The sequence below is a fragment of the Acinonyx jubatus genome, chromosome C2 (assembly GCF_027475565.1).
Source record: "Acinonyx jubatus isolate Ajub_Pintada_27869175 chromosome C2, VMU_Ajub_asm_v1.0, whole genome shotgun sequence".
NCBI lineage: Eukaryota > Metazoa > Chordata > Mammalia > Carnivora > Felidae > Acinonyx > Acinonyx jubatus.
In genome coordinates this window covers 83,910,953-83,932,313 of record NC_069384.1, presented here as the reverse complement: position 1 = coordinate 83,932,313, position 21,361 = coordinate 83,910,953, and the positions used below count along the sequence as shown (strand labels likewise).

Here is a 21,361-nt window from a genome sequence, read left to right as displayed (position 1 = left end):
GAGGGGAGAGACAGCGGATGCAGTGAGCCACACTGTGGTGTAGAGGGACCCGTGTGTCAAGGAGCGTGGCATTCGCTGAGAGATGGTGGGGAGCCTGGAGGGCGCGGTGGCCACAGGAAGGTCAGACTGAGGAGAGGGAGAGACTTTAGGGAGGCTGCTTAGAAGACCAGAGCCATACCAGACACCCTTTTTAACTTCTTCTAAGTCTCTCCCTGTCACCTCCTCACCTCTCACCGACGCTTCTCAGAGGAGCGCTCTGTCCCCACAATCTCTTTCCTCCATCCATTCCCTCCTTCACCTGCTGCAAGGGGCTTCCCCTCCTCCCATTCCAGACCTGTAGCCCCTCTCTCCCCATGCCCCCTCCCCTTACACTGCTGTCACCACACTCACCAGTGACCTCCTTATCAGCTGTAGTCTCAATCTTTGTTTTGTGGGACTTCTTGACCATCATATTCCCCTTAAAGTATCTTTTCTTTTTTAAAGCTTATTTATTTATTTTGAAAGAGAGAGAGAGACAGAGAGACAGAGAGACAGAGATAGACAGAGACAGAGAGAGCCAGCGGGAGGAGCAGAGAGAGAGGGAGAGAGAGAGAGAATCCCAGGCAGGCTCCACACTGCGAACACAGAGCTCGATGTGGGGCTTGATCTCACAAACAGTGAGATCATGACCTGGGCCGAAATCAAGAGTTACGTGCTTAACCGACTGAGCCCCCAGGTGCCCCCAAGTATCTTTTGAATCATACTTCATTTATGATCCAAACCCAGAAAGCGTAAAAAGGAGTGAGTAGGGTCTTTCCCATCCTTGTCTCTCATTTCTCCACTGGCAGCCACTGCTCTTAGTTTCTTATGTATCTTTCCAGACATTCTTTATGCATATTTCAGCAAATCCAAATTTATTTGTATTTAGTGACAAATAGGAATGTGGGTTCTTATTTTTTCCCCTTCCTTACACAAAGAGTAGAATATTACACATCCTCTTCATCTCTGTGCTTTTTTCATTTAACAAGCGAAAACAATACACATGCATGGATACTGGGCATCTGATGCTTACCTTGTTCCAACTACTCATTACTTCCCAAACTTGCTTCTCCCTACAGTCTTTCATACACTTGGTGTTGGTGGCGGTAGGGAGGGGTTAGGGCCATTTGCCGAGTCACTGAAGCCAGAAACCTGAGAGTCCTCTCTGACCACTCCTTCAGTGTCATCCAGAATATCCACAGGCCCATCATTTCCTTTCCTTCATTCCTACCACCACTGCCTGGATTGAAGAACTTTGTCCTTCAGGAACCCTCTGCCAAGATACTCATTATGACTCACCCAGTTGTTCATTCCCATAGCATTCTGTATATACCCACAACACTGAACATGTCATGATGACAGATTTGTCTGTTCTCTCACTAGACTGTGGGCCCTTGAGGGCAGAGATGTATTTATCTCGCGTTTTACCCATAGAGACATAACGGATGCTAAATGAAAATATGAAAGAATAGATGTCCAGAAAAAAGTTCACTTGGTAAACTGTTTAGTGACTCTTTGCATGTTTTGGAGCAGTGAGGGAGACGGATGTATCTCAGAGGATCCCCGGTTTTGGGGCTGGATGCAATGAACAGAGATCCAGGTTCCAGGCAGAAGAACAGGTTTTCATTCTTCAGACCTGGTAATTTGTGGGTTATACATTCTGTGGTTACATATATGATTTGGTGGGTCATATACTTGTGTATGTATCAGTCACAGCTTAGAAGAGTCTAGAGAAGTAAGTTCAGAGAGTTATAAACACAGAGTGGCTGAAGTCAGGGTGTGATGAGATCACCTAAAGGTAATCTATAGTAAGAAGATGGATAAAGAGAGAATCCCGGAAGGCACGATCATTACTTGGTGAGTGAGAAAGGGGAGAAGAACAAGCGGTAAGTGAAAGATAAAAGGTAGGAGTGTTGTCGTGGAATCCCAAGGAGGAAAGGGTTTCAAGCAGATGGCGTAGGGGCTGACAGTGTCACTTGCTGCCAAAATGTTCAGCCAGATGAGGACAGAGAAGTAACCATTGAATGTGACAACTCTGAGCTCTTTGGTGACGATAGCAAGGCCAATTTTAGTGCAGGGGGGTGACTCTCAGGGTGAGAAAAGGAAGGCCAGGGATTGGGAGGACGCTTCCTAGTAGGGAGAAGAGGTGCATGTATGTAGAGTAAATGTAGGGTTTTATTTTTAAGCTTTTTTTTTTTAATTATAGGCAGAATATATATTCATTACTGAATATTGGAGCAGTATGGGAGGGTAATAAAAAGCCAAAAAGATCTATAATCCTACCACTCTAAACACTGCTGCTCTTTAAAACAATTTTTTGGGAGGGCATGTGGGTGGCTCAGTAGGTGAAGCGTCCGACTTCGGCTCAGGTCATGATCTCACAGCTTGTGAGTTCCAGCCTTGTGTCAGGCTCTGTGCTGACAGCTCAGAGCCTGGAGCCTGCTTCGGATTCTGTGCCCCCCTCTCTCTCTGCCCTTCCCCTGCTCACACTCTGTCTCTCTCTTTCTCTGTGTCTCAAAAATAAATAAGCATTAAAAATTTTTTAGAAATATTTTTTAAGTTTATTTATCCATTTTGAGAGAGAGACAGAGGGTGGGGCAGAGAGAGAGGGGGGGAGAGAGAGAATCCCAAGCGGCTGTGCACTATCAGTGTGGACCCCGATGTGGGACTCCTTGGGGGGGCTCCGTGTGGGGTTCGAACCCACCCATGAACCATGGGCTCGTGACCTGAGTCAAAATCAAGAGTTGGAGACTCAGCTGAGTGGGCCACCCAGGCACCCCAACACTGATGCTTTTTTTAACCATTTCCTTCCAGTCTTTTCCATGCATTTTAACCAAGCTGGGAAGAGGCCAAATTAGTGATTACAGGTTCTGTTTTGCACATACAGAGGACTGGCTTTAGCATCTGTCCTTGCATTAATTACCAGGGTGGATTTGGCAAGTCTAATTGGCTAGACCGTTTTCCTCCCTCACTGCACCCTGGGTATTTCTCCATATGGAGTTATTTAATTAGACAGAGATAAAACTTCTCATTCATTCATTCAACAAATATTTGTTAGCTGTCTACCATGTGCACTGCGTTAGTTGCTGAGGGATGGAGCAGTGAAGCAGACAGACACTTATCTCATGATGCTTGAATAGTGTCACTTGCAGAGGACCTCTACTTCACCCTGTGGCATACCCCTATTGCACTCACCTGCTAGATCTTACAGACAGGCTTTTGATTTCTTTTGTATAACTTTTCCACTTGATATTTTCTCTAACATTAAAAAGTCTTTAGAGAGCTTTCTCTTAATGTTAAATATTTAGCTTTTCTTTTCATATTTCTCCTTATAATGACACCTCCAGAAGTGTATTTGAAGTTAAGCTTGGTCCATAATTTGTACTATTTTTCAAGAATTAATTTTTGGAAGAGGAATTTGTCGAGTCAGAAGACCTGAACTTTTTATGGCATTTAGATACTTATTGTGAGATTGCTTTCCAGAGAGGTTTCCACTAATTTAAACTTTTAAAAAAATTATTTTTTTTATGTTTATTCATTTTTCAGAGACAAACAGAGAGAGACAGAGTGTGAGTGGGGGAGGCACAGAGAGAAGAGGAGACAGAATCTGAAGCAGGCTTCAGGCTCTGAGCTCCCAGCACAGATCCTGTCGCCAGGCTCCAACTCATGAACCGCAAGAATCATGACCTGAGTTGGGTGGGATGCTCAACCGACTGAATCACCCAGGCACCCCTCCACTAATTTAAACTCTTAACAGTGGAAGACAAAGTTACCTTTTTCACCTGAGAGAGGGTTCATTTGTTTATATGCTAAGTTGACTCAGCCAGTATAAAGGGAAAGGTTGAAGATAAAGAAGATGGAACAAGTTTCCTGAGAAGTAGTGTTGATGAGATCTGGAGAAGGTGCTAGAAGGTACTCTTGAAGAAGAAAGCTCTCCTGTTGAGACAGGAGTTAAGAAGGGTGTTTGTATATGTGTTGTACAAAGAGTGCTACAAAGACTGTTTGTATATGTGTTGAGAAATGGGGAGCTGAGGGAGTTTCTATTAGATGGACTCCATTTTCTTTGTACGGTAGGAGGCAAGTGCATCTGTACAGAAAGGAGTAGGGATAAGAAGAATTAGGCTGATAGCTGTGGAGAATGAAGATGGCTTGGAAGGGCTATGTAGAAAATGGGACACCCCTAAAAGGTGCAGTTGCCCAGATTATGTTGCATTTTATTTATAATTGTAAGTGAAGGCTTGATGCTAGGACTCTGTTTACAGGGTATAGTGAAATTGAGAATTGGTGATTATTTGATTAATTTGATGAATGTTCCAAATTAGGAATACCAGGTCAGGGTATGTTTCCGACCTAAATTATACAACGCAGTTGTCTGCGATGATCAAATTAACCAGCTGATTGCCAAATCTCTATTTCTCTCTGTCCCCTGTGGACATAGCCTAAAGGACTAATAAGTGAACTGGACTCTGCCCCAATCTATTTTGGGATAATTGATGTCTTTGTACTTGCATCCCAGCAGCTTGGTATTAAACACTGAAGCTTTGTGGAGAATGTCAGTAGGCGATTTACTACCTCAAAAAGCAGCCTTTCTCTTAAAAAGCTTATCAATCAGAACTTTGGAGAGAATTTTCCAACCTCCCTAAGGAAAATCATATTTTACTGCTATGGAAAAATATTTGATTCCATGTGTTTTGCTTCATAAAATGAATTTGTTTCAGATTTTGAATGCTTATTCGTGATTTTTATTTCTGCCTTTGTGAATCACTTCGAACCAATTTCAGTTTTACATTTAAGTGGTTTTTGTTCTTAAAAATATTTATATTTACTGAAAGTTGCATTTGTTTTTTTTTCACTCACTGAAAAGTATCAGTGATTTTAACCTCTTGATAAGGAAAATCAATTGCGGTGAAGAAACATTTCATTTCTTACTGTTTAAATATTTCTTTCCTAAATTGGTGGTTGATGTAATGCAGGTTATGAAATGCATGGAGCCGGTTACTAAGGTAATTTGGGCTCCGAAATCCATTTTGTGAAATAGCAATGTAATCTGAATATTTTAGGAATTGACCTCAGTGTTCAAATTTCCTTTGTATGTCCTTAAACGATGCTGCGACGAGTCATTCACTTATGCATGAAAACAAAAGTAACTGTAGTTGCTCCAACTTGGACTCTTCCCTCAGAGGCTCAGCCCACCTCCCCTTCTCCCGTGTATTCATCACCCCACAGGGCTGTTGTGGTGCGAGGTGCTGGACGAATAGGCCTGGTGTAACGTTTCCCTCCTCCCAAAGATCTCCCAACCTGTTGAGGTTTGCTAGCAGACCAAACTTGAACAAAGAATAATTCTGTTTCAGTGTGAATATTGGGCTGATTAAAATGTGGCCATTTATGCTGAGAACAGCTTTTTTTTGGCATTAGAGATTTGTCATGTGCTCTTACCAATTGTAAAATGGATAAGTAAGCAAAAGTTCAAGATGGTAGAATTGTATCCTTTTGCATCTGGATTTTTCTCTGTTCCTGGTCTAGGTCTCAGGATTGACAAGAATGACAAGTTGGGCTTGGCCTACTTATTTCTACAGTAGCTTGAAGGAAATGTGTGTAACTGAAGATACCTGGGAACACCTAGGCTTCCTCAGTTTTGACCTCCCACCTAGAGGGGGGAAGCCTCCAGGTCTGAGGAGCCCAGAACCCACTTCTTCATTTGTTTTGTTTTTTGAGAAAGTAGTAGAAGTGTATAGTTTTTATAGAAAATCCATGATTTCTTTTTCTTCTTTTTTTTTTTAATTAATTTATTTATTTTGAGAGAAAGAGAGCATGCAGGGGAGGGGCAGAGAGAGACAGAGAGAGTGAGAATTCCAAGCAAGTTCCACACTGGCAGCACAGAGCCTGATGTGGGGCTCGAACTCATGAGTTGAGAGATCATGACCTGAGCCGAAACCAAGAGCTGGACGCTTAACCAACTGAGCCACCCAGGCTCTCTGGAAATCTATGATTTCTAAATATTGGTATCTCATATATACATGTTGGCCTGTTGTACCTGGGCCAGTTCAGCCTCAGGGTGTTGGTCTGTGACCTCTGAGTTTCCAAGCTCTCATTTTCTAGGTAAAAATCTAGACTTCACTAGTCTCCTTAGAGGTCAATGCTTATGAAACACAAGGTGGAACATGCTCCTTTTCATTACTTAATCTGCTCAGCCTTTTTATGTTTTGAAGAATAAGAAGGGACCCGTACTTAAATAAAAAGGAAGGCATGACTAAAATGCATTACACTGTTTTATTTCAATTTTTTGGTTAAATTAAACTGAAAGAAAGCATTTACTACATAGTCCATGGCATTTTTTTTAATGAACATATATTGTGATTTTTAAAAATTTTTTATTTTTTTAATATAATTTATTGTCAAGTTAGCTAATATACAGTGTATACCATGTGCTCTTGGTTTCGGGAATAGATTCTTATGATTCATTGCTTAACTACAACACCCAGTGCTTACCCCAACAAGTGCCCTCCTCAATGTCCATCACCCATTTTCCCCTGCCCCCCATAAATCCTCAGTTTGTTCTCTGTATTTAAGAGTCTCTGATGGGTTTGCCTCCTTCTCTGTTTGAAACTATTTTTTTTTCCCTTCTCTTGCCCCATGGTCTCCTGTTTCTCAAGTTTCTCAAGTTCCACATATGAGTAAAAACATATGATATCTGTCTTTCCCTGACTGACTAATTTCACTTAACATAATACCCTTCAGTTCCATCCACATTGTTGCAAATGGCAGGATTTCATTCTTTCTTACTGCCAAGTAGTATTCCATTGCATATTTAAACCACATCTTCTTTATCCATTCATCAGTTGATGGACATTTGGGTTCTTTCCATGATTTGGCTATTGTTGAAAGCACTGCTATAAACATTGGGGTACAAGTGCCCCTATGAATCAGCATTCCTGTGTCCTTTGGATAAATTCCTAGTAGTGCTATTGCTGGGTCATAAGGTAGTTCTATTTTTAATTTTTTGAGGAAACTCCACACTGTTTTCCAGAGCAGCTGCACCAGTTTGCATTCTCACCAACAGTGAAAAAGGGTTCCCATTTCTCCACATCCTCACCAACATCTGTTGTTTCTTAAGTTGTTAATTTTAGCCACTCTGATTGGTGTGAGGTGATATCTTATTGTGGTTTTGATTTGTATTTCCCTGATGATGAGTGATGTGGAGCATCTTTTCATGTGTCTGTTGGCCATCTGGATGTCTTCTTTGGAAAAGTGCCTATTCATGTCCTCTGCCCATTTCTTCACTGGATTATTTGATTTTTGGGTGTTGAGTTTGGTAAGTTCTTTATAGATTTTGGATTCTAACCCTTTATCTGATATGTCACTTGCAAATATCTTTTCCCATTCTGTTGGTTGCCTTTTAGTTTTGTTGATTGTTTCCTTTGCAGTGCAGAAGATTTTTATCTTAATGAGGTCCCAATGGTTCATTTTTGCTTTTATTCCCTTGCCTTCAGAGACATGCCGAGTAAGAAGTTGCTGCAGCTGAGGTCAAAGAGGTTGTTGCCTGTTTTCTCCTCTAGAGTTTTGATGGTTTCCTGTCTCACATTTAGGTTTTTCATTCATTTTGAGTTTATTTTTGTGTATGGTGTAAGAAAGTGGTCCAGTTTCATTCTTCTGTATGTTGCTGTTCAGTTTTCCTAGTACCATTGGCTAAAGAGACTGTCTTTTTTTCCACTGGATACTCTTTCCTGCTTGGTCAAACATTAGTTGGCCATACATTTGTGGGTCCAATTCTGGGTTCTCTGTTCTATTCCATTGGTCTATGTGTCTGATTTTGTGCCAATACTGTCTTGATGAGTATAGCTTTATAGTAGAGGCTAACCTCCAAGATTGTGATGCTTCCCACTTTGGTTTTCTTTTTCAACATTACTTTGGCTATTTGGGGTCTTTTGTGGTTCCATATAAATTTTAAGATTGTTTGTTCTGGATTTGAGAATAATGCCAGCGCAATTTTGATTGGGATTGCATTGACTGTGTAGATTGCTTTGGGTAGTATTGAAATTTTAACAATATTTTCTCTTCCAATCCATGAGCATGGAATATTTTTCCATTTCTTTGTACCTTCTTCAATTTCTTTCATAAGTTTTCTTTAGTTCTCAGCATACAGATCTTTTACATCTTTGCTTACGTTTATTCCTAGGTGTTTTATGGCTCTCAGTGCAATTGTAAATGGGATCGATTTCTTAATTTCTCTCTCTCTCTTTTTTTTTTTTTTGCTTTATTATTGGTGTATAGAAATGCAACTGATTTCTGTACATTGATTTTGTATCCTGCGGCTTTGCTGAATATCTGTATCAGTTCTAGCAGCTTTTTGGTGGTATCTTTTGGGTTTCCTATGTGGAGTATCATGTCATCTGCAAAAACTGAAAGTTTGACTTCTTCTTTGCCAATTTGGATGCCTTTGATTTCAATATATTGTGATTTTTATTTGCTACTTTGCCTGTTGTTTTAGTTAAAAAGAAACGAAATAACTTATTTTGGGTAGTATCTATTTAAGGAATAGTTAACTAAGTAATGGTGAAACTTTACAAAGTGGGGCCTTCATTTATCCTGGGAGGTATAACACTTGCCATAGCAGGGAACGGCTCTTTGATTTAGGTGTTGAGTAAAACGACCCTAACAGTAGGATCAAATCATACTGGAATGGACTTTAATGTCACTGTCCTCTCTGAACCATTCAGTTCCATAACTGATCCTGTTAAGATCATAGCCTGTATTTGCTTCAGGTGGTGAATACCTTAGAATGCTTGTTTCTCTATGTTTGTGAAGTCGTATAAAGCAGTTGAAGTTCATGCAACAAACTTCCACTTATATTAGAATGATGCAAGATTAGATGTGCTGGTGAATGAAATCTGCTTTACTGACTTTGATTTATTTATGACATAAACATTTATTGAGAACCTACTATTGTATTGAGATTCAAGATCACCAAAATAGCTGATAGTTGTGCAATTTATAGCACATATATGATAATTAAAATTATATTTTCTCTCCTCTGCTCTCTTGCTGATAGCAAACTATGTGTCTCAGGTGCATGATTTGGGAATAAGAGAGATAGGAAAAGCGCTTTGTGGGAAGCTCTTCTTTCCTTGTCTAAGCCTGCTGAAGTCTCTTAAATAGTCTTCCACTGCCAGTTGGAGGCTCATTTATAGGCTTGCAAGGGTGTCCTGAGAAAGTCTTCATGACAAGTTTGAGGAGCATCACTGCAAGGTGTCAGATGAGCTCATTCTGGGTGCAGAAATTTATATAACATTAATATCAGCGAAAAGAAAACCAGTGAATACATTATTATCATTAAGGTTAAAACATCTAAATGTTTTGTTAATTGAATTCAGAGTATTTGCCTAGAGTGCTATGTGCTTTTTGATTTTCCAGTTAGCACTTCAGTGGTGAATACAGAAGACAAAATTAGTACAGATCAAGTAACATGGAAAAGAAAAAAGAGACAGCACTAGATACAGAAGCAGACAACAGGAGGAGAAAACTCAGGCCTTGGCAAAAGCCACACTACCGAACAGTAAGTCTTGCCCATGACACTCTGTGTTACAATAGTGAACTCTTACATGGCATGTAATAGATTCCAGGCAGTTCTACAACTTTATATTTGTCATGGGTGGATGCATAAAGAAAGGTACACAGGTAGATAGATAGATGAGAATTTAAGTTAGTTTTACAAGGGTTTTTTTCATTTTTTCCCAATAAAGTCCATTTAGAGATGAGTAAAGACCTCACTCAGGTGTCATTGAGAAGAGAAATCTCAGTTGTCAAGCATCTGTGGACATTCAGTCACTAAGCATGTGCCTAGAAGGAGTTAACCAGTTAACCATCTTTCAGGACTGAACTGCCAAATTTCACCTGATTCAAATCCATTGGTCATTAAAACTGTTCAGAAATGATTAATCTTTGCTCTACCGTAAAACACATGAATGTCTTGCATTGTCAAGGGCTGTCAATATGAATGGAAATCATCATAGTGCTGTACTATAACAAATAGTCATTTGAGTTTTTAGACATTTGATATCAGGGAAATGGTTTTTCAGCGTCCATAATTGGTTATGCAAGATGTGTGTGTATGTGTATGTGTGTCTCTGTATATGTACGTGTATACATTAACATGTATACCCATGCATATGCCCATGTGTGCATGTTTACATGTAGCTGATGACTTGACCAAAGAGATAAAGATGAGAAAACTGTTGTAGGGTCTTAAAATCAATCAAAACTTACTGTTGCCTTGTAGACAGAGCACTGACAAGAAAGCTGGAATTTCTTATGCCTAAGGTACCTAAAACAGGAAGAGGGAGGCAGCCTACATGTGAGGATCAAAAGGTTCTAGGTGGGGTGGAAGGAGAATGCAGAGACCCAAAGCTAAGCAAGGTGTGACACATTAGGTATAACAGTGAATGATGAGGGGAGAGTAGCAGGGCTTGCCAAAGGCTGTGAAAGGTGGGAGAATGACATTGGGCAAAGAGGGAAATAGAGGCGATTGACCAGCATGACCTTCTCGTACATGAGATTTGTTTTGTGTTCCTGGCTCTTTTCTCATTGTTTTCTTGGTCCTGTTAGGGCTTGACTTGGTAGATACTGGCCCCAGGTGATTCTGAGAACTCTGATGTACATATTTTAAAACGAAACATTATGAGGGAGATAACTTTATTAAGTAGACATTAACTACACATTGAATTGGGTTTTTGGACCATATTTTGATGTGTAGTCCCCTTTTCCCTCTTTTCCTCTTTGTGCTCACATGAGATTACACAGTTACAGACTGTATTTTTTTTTAAAAAGAGCTTTAAATAAATTCTTCCAGATGCTAAAGCCTCGATGCTTAAAAAAAAAAAAAAAAAATAGAAGTATACCAGGAAAATTCATACATTAATTCATTGATTCAATAAATATTTTCTTAGACTTTGCGCTAAGCCCGAGGGACATGGCTGTGAAGAAGTCAAGGGGCCTGTCCTCCTAGGGTTTACAATCCGGTGGGGGAGGGTGAACTTTCTATTTCTATTCTTTCCCAGGTCCTATCACACACACTATTTGAATCAGTCTTGCCTGTTTCAGAATCACACATCCAGTATGGGAAATTCAGAAATTCATTTGGGAGTAGCAGTATTAGAATTTGAATTTGTCTCTGCATCCAGTCAATCACAGAATTCCCAAATGTAGTGTCTCTTTTTGACAATGGGATAGGCTTTCAGGACCAGATGTCAGTGTTGATAAGCCTATAGGCAGTGACTCAAGACAGTGTCCTTCATATTTATGGGGGAACATAAATGTTACTTTATTCCCCCATCTTTAACGCACTCGACTGAATGAGGGGATACTTTAATAGCTAAAACAAAATTGTTTCCATACTTACCTCAGCTCTCATAAAAAGTTTGGGTCATTTTTATCAAACAACTATATTTCTTAATAATGTAAGTGAAGTATAGAAAATTTAGTTTTGAAGCAGGATAAGAAAGAAATATAATGCAGTTTTTGAAATCAAAGGAGATTTTCTTGTTTCTGTCTCTCGACCACAGCTCTCAACCCAAGTGTCTTGAAGGAACACGTGATCAGCTTTTCCATCTCCACTTAGTTCAAAATCTACATGTAATTATTAATAATGATTTATAATTCTAAAGAAAATTTTTCTGATAGTTCAAGGTACTTTTAAAAGACAGGCAACTTGGGGTGCCTGGGTGGCTCAGTCGGTTGAGCGTCCGACTTCGCTCAGGTCATGATCTCACGGTCCGTGAGTTCGAGCCCCGCATCAGGCTCTGTGCCAACAGCTCAGAGCCTGGAGCCTGCTTTAGATTCTGTGTCTCCCTCTCTCTCTGGCCCTCCCCCCATTCATGCTCTGTCTCTCTCTGTCTCAAAAATAAATAAATGTTAAAAGATAGGCAACTTTCCAAAACCTGGGGAACCCCTTACTAGAAAGGATTATAGTTTAAGAGACCAACCTGCCTTACCCTAGTTGATCCATGTTTTCTCTTTATGTCCATGCCTGATTTTTAAGGCACAATAGATCTTCAAGGTCTCTAAACATAGCATACATTTATGATGATTCCTTCATCATAATTTGGGCCATATGACCCTTCTGCACCCATTGAGCGAATAGTTAACTGATCATTTGGCTTAAGAATTTCATTTAAAATAGTTCTGGGGTGCCTGAGTGGCTCTGGTTAAGTGTTAAGTGTTCGACTCTTGGTTTTGGCTCAGGTCATGAGCCCACAGTTTTGTGGGTTGTAGCCTCACATTGGGCTGCGCACTGACAGTGTGGAGCCTGCTTGACATTCTCTCTCTCTCTCTCTCTCTCTCTCTCTCTCTCTCTCTCCCTCTCCCTCTCTCTGCCCCTTCCCCACTCTCTCTGTCTCTGTCTTTCTCAAAATAAATAAATAAACTTAAAAAATTTTAAAATAGTTCTGAAGATAAAAAGGAATAGAAGGAGATGTTACTTGGCTCTTTTTGTCAGATATCCTCCATTTATTTTAGAAGTGCTTTTTCAAGGAATGGCACCAGGAGTGTGGCCACGAAAATGTATACAAGCATTGGCTGGTGGAACACTGAGGGGTTGAGGGAGGCAGGCTCTGACTCTGTGTCCTGCTTCTGCTACAACCTGGTCAGGCAGCCTTGGGCATACTTAACATCCCTCTTTCCTAGCAACTCATTTTGTTTGTCTTGACAATGTAGGCTTATGAAATGGGGTCCGTCTGTGGCTGTTAGTGTTTCAAGGATTGGGTTTTGGGTGATAGGTGTCTGTAAATCCCCGTAAATAGCATGCATAATTCTGTTTTTGGACATTATTTTCTTCCCACTGAGTCCATAACTTTATTCAGAGTCTCCAAAGTCTCTGAGATCCTTAAAAGAACATTTAGAAGATCACTCAAATCTTTTCAGTAGGAACATTCTATGGCCATTGGCTGTCTGTGTTCATGTGTGTGCACATTTTCTTCTAGACTATATAAAAATGTGTTTGGCCTATTTGAAGGAAAGATTCTGATGAGGATATGGCTTAGAAATCCTTCTAGAAGGCCAAAAGCTCTGATGCTGAGACATGGCTGGAAATCCCAGTTCCATCATACATAGCATATATAGGTATATATATATACACGTGTATAGGTATATAAATATATATACACGTGTATATACTCATATATGTAAAAGTACTATATATATTGCATTAAAGGCAGCTCCAAATTTTCCAAAGTGGTTGCTTAGAATGTCAGTGTCAGACCTGACAAAGCTTTAACAACTTCAGCCTCAGTATTAAGCCAGTATGTATTTAAAAATCTTTCCTAATAACAATTTGTTTTAGATATGTCTCTTATAAGCAGCATATAGCTGTTTTTCCCCCCAACTTGACAACCTCTGTGTTTTAACTGATTAATTTAATTACATTTATAACTTATTAAATTATATTTATTTATTTAATTGCATTAAATGCATTTATTTAATTGCATTTATTTAAATTTATTTTTATTACTTGTATATCCTGTTTACTATGCTTTGTATGCTTTTTTCTAATTTCTTATTTCTTGCCCTCCTTTGAGTCGACTACATTTTTAAAATTCTTCTTACCTGGGTTAAAAGTTTTAGAATCTATTTCTAGAGTTTTAGTCACTACTCCTAAAATTTTAACACCCAATTTATATGCTTTTAGTTTACCTTTGGCATTCTACTTCTTCCATTTGTATTTCTTTTTATTTCAGTAGTTCTTTCAGATTTCTTTAGCATTTTTTTAGTGATGATTTTTGCATATTATGACCTCTTTAATCCTTATTTGTCTTTCACTTTTGAACGACAGTTTTGTTGGTTATAGAATTCTAGGTTGACAGAATTTTCTTTCAACACTTTGAAGATACTATTCAATGATTTTCTTTTGCTACTGATGAGCAGTCCATATAGTGCTAAGTAGCTAAGATGTCTATTTTCCCTGATTGCTTTTGATATTTGATCTTTTTCTTTGACACTCTACAGTTGCACCCTGAAATGTTCTGGGTGGGAATTTGATTACATGTATATTGATATTGATATTTATTTATTTTTAATTAATTTACTTAGTTTTAAGTAGACTCCATGCCCAACATGGAGCTTGAACTCACGACCCCCATATTAAGAGTTGCATGCTCTACTGATTAAGCCAGTCAGATGCCCCTATGTATTTATATTTTCAGTAAAGTGCTATGCTGTATTAACTGTCTTGACATCTCCCCCAAACAATAAGTATTGATACAGAATATCTTCCCATGTCTATAAATATTTGACTACTCTGTCAATTTCAATTATTGCATTTCTGGGGCCCGTGGGTGACTTGGTCGGCTAAGCATCCGACTTTGACTCAGATCATGATCTCACAGTTCATGAGTTTGAGCCCCACATCAGGCTTTGCACTGTCAGTGCAGAACCTGTTTGGGATTCTCTTTCTTTGCTCCTTCACCACTTGTGCTCTCTCTCTCTCTCTCTCTCTCTCAGAATAAAGAAATAAACTTAGAAAAAAGTTAAATTATTGCATTTCTGTATAGTTTGAGATTAAAGTATTTAATCTCATTTTTTATTTGCATGAAATCATACATACACATATGCCAGAAAAAGAGGTCATAATGTCTGTGTAAGTATTGGACACTGCTGATGTGCTGAGTAGCTTACCCATTCACTGAAGCCACTCAGGCTGTGTTAAGGACTGCAGACTGTATGCATCTCCTCCCAACTCTATATTCAGTAATATCACTTTGGTCACAGTGGGGAATATTTACACTATGAAAATCGACTAATGCTGCAAATCAGGGATTTTTTTTCTGGAGAATTTTTTTTTCAAGTTTATTTATTTTGAGAGCGAGAGAGAGAGAGAGAGCACATGCATGAGTGGGGGAGGGGTAGAGAGAGAGAAAAAGAGAGAGAGAGAGAGAGAGAATCCCAATCAGGCTCTGCACTGTCAGTACACAGCCCAACATGGGACTTGATCCCATGAACTGTAGGATCATTACCTGAGCCAAAACCAAGAGTCAGAGGCTTAACAGACTGAGCCACCCAGGTGCCCCCTGGCACATTAGTTCTTAAACTTTCACCAACACACCACTAGTTATCTTCCTTCTAGTAGAAACTTGTTACCTTTTGCCAGCATCGATCATACCCATCTTCTGTAAGCTCAGCCTTGCTGAGATCCAGAAACACTCATGACTTCTGCAGGAAGTCTGTTGGTAGTCTCAAAGTCTATTAACTAGTGGGCCTTAAAATCATTCATTCATCTGTTAGTACATTTATTTAATGAATATTTTTGAAGGCCTAATATGGACCAAGGAACACGGTGGGCAGGAAGAACACAGATGACCAAGAACAGGACATCTAACAAGTCAAAAGTCAGTTTTAATCGCCAGTGTACCTTCTCTCTACTACTTGGCATGATCATTCGTTGGGCTGTATTGCTAAGGCCTAATGTGCCTCAGCCTAGTCTTCCTGCATTATGACATCCATGTCAACTAAATGGGGGGGAAGATGTGGCCAGAAGTATGGCATGGGTTGGTTGCTTTTGTTTATAGGCATGAACTTCTCTTAGCAAATACTGCTCTAGCCTTCCAGAATAAAGAGTAGCAGAACCCACTGTTTATCCATAAGCTCTTATAACCTCATCAGGCATCTCTAAGTAAACAATTTTAATTAAGTTTTCATCTATAGAATTATACATTTTGAAATAAATTTTAGAGGTTTGGGAATTGATTCCTACTTACCGTAATACCAAGAAGACTACTTAAAAATTTAAATTCTTGGGACATCAAGTACTCTTTCAAAGTTATATTTTGATGAGTTCAGGATAAATCAATAAAAAACAGATGAATGAAGTTATTCTGGAGTTCACATGGGCTTAAAAATTAAGCTAGATATATTGACAAAATATGTTTTGGCTTTTGCCAACTTTCCAGATTTTTTAAGAAGTTTGAAACATTTTGTTGAGCTGAAAATGTGACTGAAACTACTAATGGACTATTTAACCAGCATAGTGTCTGTTAAAACAATATTGAATTTTTAATTGAATTGATTATTCCACTTTTATGAAGATATGATAAAGTTAGTATCTTAGTTTACTAAATTAAAAACAAAAGGAATTACATGTTTCATAGATTAATTATAGGTGTCTCACAATTAATGTGTTAGTAACATGAAAACATCAAAACTAAGATCCAAGTTTAGTTATTTATGAGGCCTTGTAAGCTCTTCAAAATATTAAGCCGTTATGTAAATGATTGCATAAATTAAGAAAACATGAAAATTCCAAGATGTATGTTACAATATTTCCTAAACATCCATAAACCTGTGAAGCAAATCTATCTTTCACATGCAAAGTGGTTTGAGACAAAAACACGAAAAATCTTGTTCAAAAATCTTGAAGAAGCCATTCAAAATATTAGGAGAGGTGTCAGAAGAGAAAAATGTGATTGCCCAGAGAGTTTTTCAGTGAGCTCAAATGGTAAGGAGCCATGGAAGAATGGCCGAATAAATGAGGATTAATGCAAAAGGGGCACAGTTTTGTTTAGAGGCTAAAAGAAGGGTTAATTTTAAAATGCACTAAGCCTCATGAAACACTGAAGACCTCAAAAAGGACGTTGAAAGCAAGAAGAAAAAGATGTCTAGCTTGGGAATGACAGACTACCGGTGACCCTTGAACAGCATGGGTTTGAACTGCATGGCCCACTTATACACAGATTGTTTTATAGTACAGTACTATATATATTTTATCTTCCTCATGGTTTTCTTACTAACATGTCTTCTCTAGCTTATGTTATTGTAAGAATACAGTATATAATACGCATAACATACAAAATATGTGTTAATCGACTCTTTATGTTATTGGTAAGATTTTTGGCTGACAGTAGCCTATTAGTAGTTAAGGGAGTCAAATGTTATATGTGGATTTTTGACTGTGGAGGGGAAGGGGTTGGGAGATGGTGTTGGCCTCCCTAACCCTTACATTGTTAAAAGTTCAACTGTAATATTTATAGAAGGTGGAAAGAAGACAGATAAAATAAATGCCTTTCTTCCTTATCAAAGAATATAGTATTCAGATTCAAAAATGTAGGGTAAATATTCTAGACAGAACACATGACTTAGGATAGGATAAAAAGTTTAAACAAGTCCATGCCTTTAAGTAGATTTGTGCCTCAATTTTTGAGTGATAATATGCAGGATGATCACTAGGTCTACAGATGTGACTACCAATCCATTCTGACAGAAATTAAGGAGATGTTGCCAGGAGTGGGGCCAGGAGACAAGAAATGAGCACATGCTGTTGCTGTTAACGAAAGGAGAAACTGTTGAGCTACGAAATTATAATGCTGATCCTGGGCAAGAATTGAAAACAAACTAGAAATCTAATGATTTCTAAGCACCTAATGGAAAAGCTAAGTTATTAGTTGTCAGAACCAAATACAGAAGAACCAAATACATTGACAAGCTGTTACCTTATTCTCCGCAAGATGATACAGTTTGTCATTAAAAACCTGGATGGCAGAAAAGTTGGTTGGATTAACAGCATGTCTCTGTGATTATGGAGAGAGATTCTTTAGAAGACGAAAGGGTCTTAACCTTGATCCTGTTCTGTTCAGTGTCTATTAATGACTTAAATGAGGGCATATATAATATTCATCACATTTGCAGAGAAGTCCAGATTGGGAGGGAAACAGATGACAAGTGTAAAAAGATAACCATTTCCTGGAACTATGGGTTTAAATTAACATGATGAAAATTAACAAAGAGTACTATAAAGTTATGGGTTTAGGTTAAAAAAAGAAAAAATCAAAGCCTAAAGGAGGGGTTGGGAGTTGGGCATGGCAACAGTTTGTGTGAAATGTGGATGGACCATCTCAGTCACTCTGTTTCCTTATGAAAAGTCAAGTCACCCCGTGTTACAATGGTCAGAAAGAACATTTTGATTAGAGTGTTCACTTTGGGGGAGGAAAGTAGTAAGGATGGGGATGATTCTTGTAGTTAACTAAAACTGGTGGCTGGTTGAATGAATGGTCGGACCTACATCCAACAGGCCAACTTACCTGTGAAAGCGTGGAACAGGCAAAGGATTTTGAACAAGTAATGTTCTGGAACAATTCCTGAACTAGACTGTTGGGTGCCTCTGTGTTTTTGAAGAAGTCCCATAACTTCTGTTAGCCTCAGTTTCCTTGGCTGAAAACTGAAGATAAAAATACCTGCTTTGAAGAGTTGCCATGAGGATTATTGACCTCTCTCAGGGTCTGCCAGGTGTGTGCTTGGGAAATAGTAGCTATTAGTATAATAATGACCACTTCACTGGTTCTGGGCCATAGAATCATGTGTGGACTTCACAGATTAGGATGCCCTCATAGTTCACTGGTCCCCAGGAATAGGGTACATATAAACAAGATTAAGAAGAGTATGAGGACACCATCTTTATGAAGACTGCACTCAGTATCAGATTTTTAAATTTTGATGAAAGTGGTCTCTATTGGAAGCAAATGTTATTTGATACATATATCGTAAAGGAAGAGGACACCCAAACTCTGAGGTTTAAGGCTGCAGTTGATGGCGACTGATTTGAGACTAGGTGTTAATGCTAATAGAGATTTAACTGCTAAGGATTTTTAAAGGACCATTAATGTTTTTATTAGTGCTCTGTTACAAAGCTCTACGGTTTTTGAGGGGTCTGCCTAACCTTATTTCCCGCATAAAGTCTGTTATTTTTCTTTTTTTCTTTTTTAAAAAAAATATTAAATTTTTTTTTTTTCGAGAGACAGAGAGACAGCACGAGCAGGGGAGGATCAGAGGGAGAGAGGGAGACACAGAATCTGCAGCAGGCTCCAGGCTCTGAGCTGTCAGCACAGAGCCTGATGCGGTGCTCAAACTCACAAACGGTGAGATCATGACCTGAGCCGAAGTTGGACGCTTAACTGACTGAGCCACCAGACGCCCCAAGTCTGTTATTTTTCACTTGCAATTTTGCAGAAAACAAAGTTTTCTTCAATTACACATACATTGTACTATAACAGAAATGCTGTAGATGGAACGTAGGAATGTAAGTGAAACCTGATATTTACCTGATACCTTACACAGAAAGTAGTGAGAGAGAACCTTGGTTTAAACCTTTGAGTAGCTGGGTTCTAATCTGAGCTCTTCTCCCCTTGGCTGTGTGTCATGGGCTGACTTGTGTATCCTGAAATTATAGTACTATCCCCAGTACCTCAGAATGTGACTGAATTTGGAGATAAGGCCTTTAAAGAGATATTTAAAGTTAAATTAGGTCGTTAGGGTGGTCCCCAATCCAATGTGACTGATGTCTTTAGAAGAAGAGATTAGCACACCTACAGGCTCAGAGGGAGGACCACGTGGAGACACAAGGGGAGGAAGGCGATCTAGAAGCCAAGGAGAGAGGCCTCAGAAGAAACCAACCCCTCCAGCAACTTGATCTCAGACTTTAGCTTCCAGAGCTGTGAAAAAAGACATTTGTGTTGTTTAGCCAACCAGCCCATGGTACTTTGTGATGGTGGCCCTAACAAACTAATGTACTGTGTAACTCTGTAAATTTAACCTCTTCGAATTTCATTTCCTCATCTTTAAAATGTAGATTATGACATAAAAATTGGTGGCATTTTATTTTATTTTTTTTAGGTTTATTTATTTATTTTGAAAGGGAGAGAGAGCATGAGCAGGGAAGGGGCAGAGAGACAGGGAGAGAGGGAAAATCCCAAGCAGACTCCACACTGTCAGTGCAGAGCCCTACTCAGGGCTCAAACTCATAAAATCATGAGATCATGACCTGAGCTGAAATCAGGAGTCAGACGTTTAGCCGACTGAGTCACCCAGGCGCCCCTAAAATGGGTGGTACTTTAAAATAAACAAATAAAATAACCTATTTCATATGGGGGGAGGGAGGGGAGATGAGCAAAAAATAGTACTGAATCATGGTGGCTTTTATATTTTATTTCCCTAAATGTCTGAGAGGGAAAATATATGTATATCTTGACTTGAAAAGACCAAAAATGCTGTGTTAAAACTAACTAAATAAGTGAATGGTAATTATTTATAGGAAAAATTCCCAGTAGTGTGATGCCATCAATTAGAGAGTACTCCAAGGGAATTTCAATTATAATTTGATCCCCTCGACCCCCCAAATTTCAATTTGCATAAATCAGCTCTTCAGAAACACACCTATTGCATAAATCAGGACACACCCGCACTTGTTAAATACTCGAGGTTTGATTTATTCAAAGATTTCAAATGCTAAGAGCGGTCTAGGCCTGCCATTATTGTGATGCATGCATCGGCTGCAGTTGATAATCAGAGCTGTGTTGGGCATTCCACTTTGCACCTCCTAGGGCACCAATTTTCAGCGACTGTTAGAACCCGATAGAAAAATCTCACCTAAGATTCATCTGTGAGCTAAATTACAGGGAAGCCATTATCATTCATTTTACATGCACTATTGTTCTGGGGTGTCAGCCGAGCACCTCTAGATCAGAGGGAAGAATTTTGCTAGCTTTGAGAATCCTGAGAGTTGAAATGGTCAACCAAGGTATTTCTTTGTTCTTCTGATCAAAAAATCTTCTTAATTGAACCAAAAGGGTAAATTGAATCCCCACTAGATGCCTCGCCCTGGATGCCTGAGTTCTGGAGTGGGGATGGAGGAGTAGATATTTAAAATCTGGTTGGAAGAGACCAAACAAATACCAAACAATTAGAAATCAATGAAATGTTAAGTTATATGGAATTAAGTGAAAAGGGATTTCAGAGAAGGGCAAGAACGGTGTAAACTTGAGGAAGTGGATGAGGCTGAGGGAGGAGGAAGAATTTGGATATGGAAATTTGAAGTAGAGGATACATTGGAGGTTATTTTGGGGTGGGTGCAATTTGAGGGGAAGGTTGTAAGCGTGTGTTCCATGTATGTGATCAGGTGCTGCTTTCTGCAGGGAGTGGTGAGGGAACATGAGCAAAGGCATGTAAGTGAGGAACCTAGATTCCGTGCATAATGAACAAAGAAAAATCTGGCTGTGAGAAAAAGATGTGTAGTTCCATCCCATTTATTGCCAGGATTAAGAATGTGTTCTTTCTAAATCCTGAGAATAACCTACAATATTAAGCATTACCAGCCTCATTTTGCAGATAAAGGAACTGAGTCTTAGAGAAATTAAGTGACTTGCCTTCAGTCACACGTATTAAATGCACAGCCTCCAAAGTCTCCCAGAGGTTGTCTAGGCGTAGTGGAGCGTATGTAGGTCCGAGTGGGAATCACAAATGAATGGATGCTGCTGGTCCCCACGGTAGCATCCACTTTGCCAGCTGCATCCCTCAGCTGCATTCATTCCCC

General features: G+C 39.2%; 2 long non-coding RNA genes across 3 annotated transcripts in view; both read left to right on the top strand.

Annotated features, from left to right (window-relative positions):
• The window catches only part of LOC113599766 (uncharacterized), a 63,650-nt gene that overhangs the window by 12,594 nt on the left and 29,695 nt on the right, over positions 1-21,361 (top strand). The gene's annotated exons all lie outside the window — the stretch shown is intronic.
• The window catches only part of LOC113599866 (uncharacterized), a 43,455-nt gene that overhangs the window by 6,095 nt on the left and 15,999 nt on the right, over positions 1-21,361 (top strand). The window contains exons 4-5 of the long non-coding RNA XR_008297790.1: positions 1,552-1,657; positions 9,430-9,571. This is a non-coding gene — a long non-coding RNA (uncharacterized LOC113599866). The remainder of the gene's footprint in view (positions 1-1,551; positions 1,658-9,429; positions 9,572-21,361) is intronic.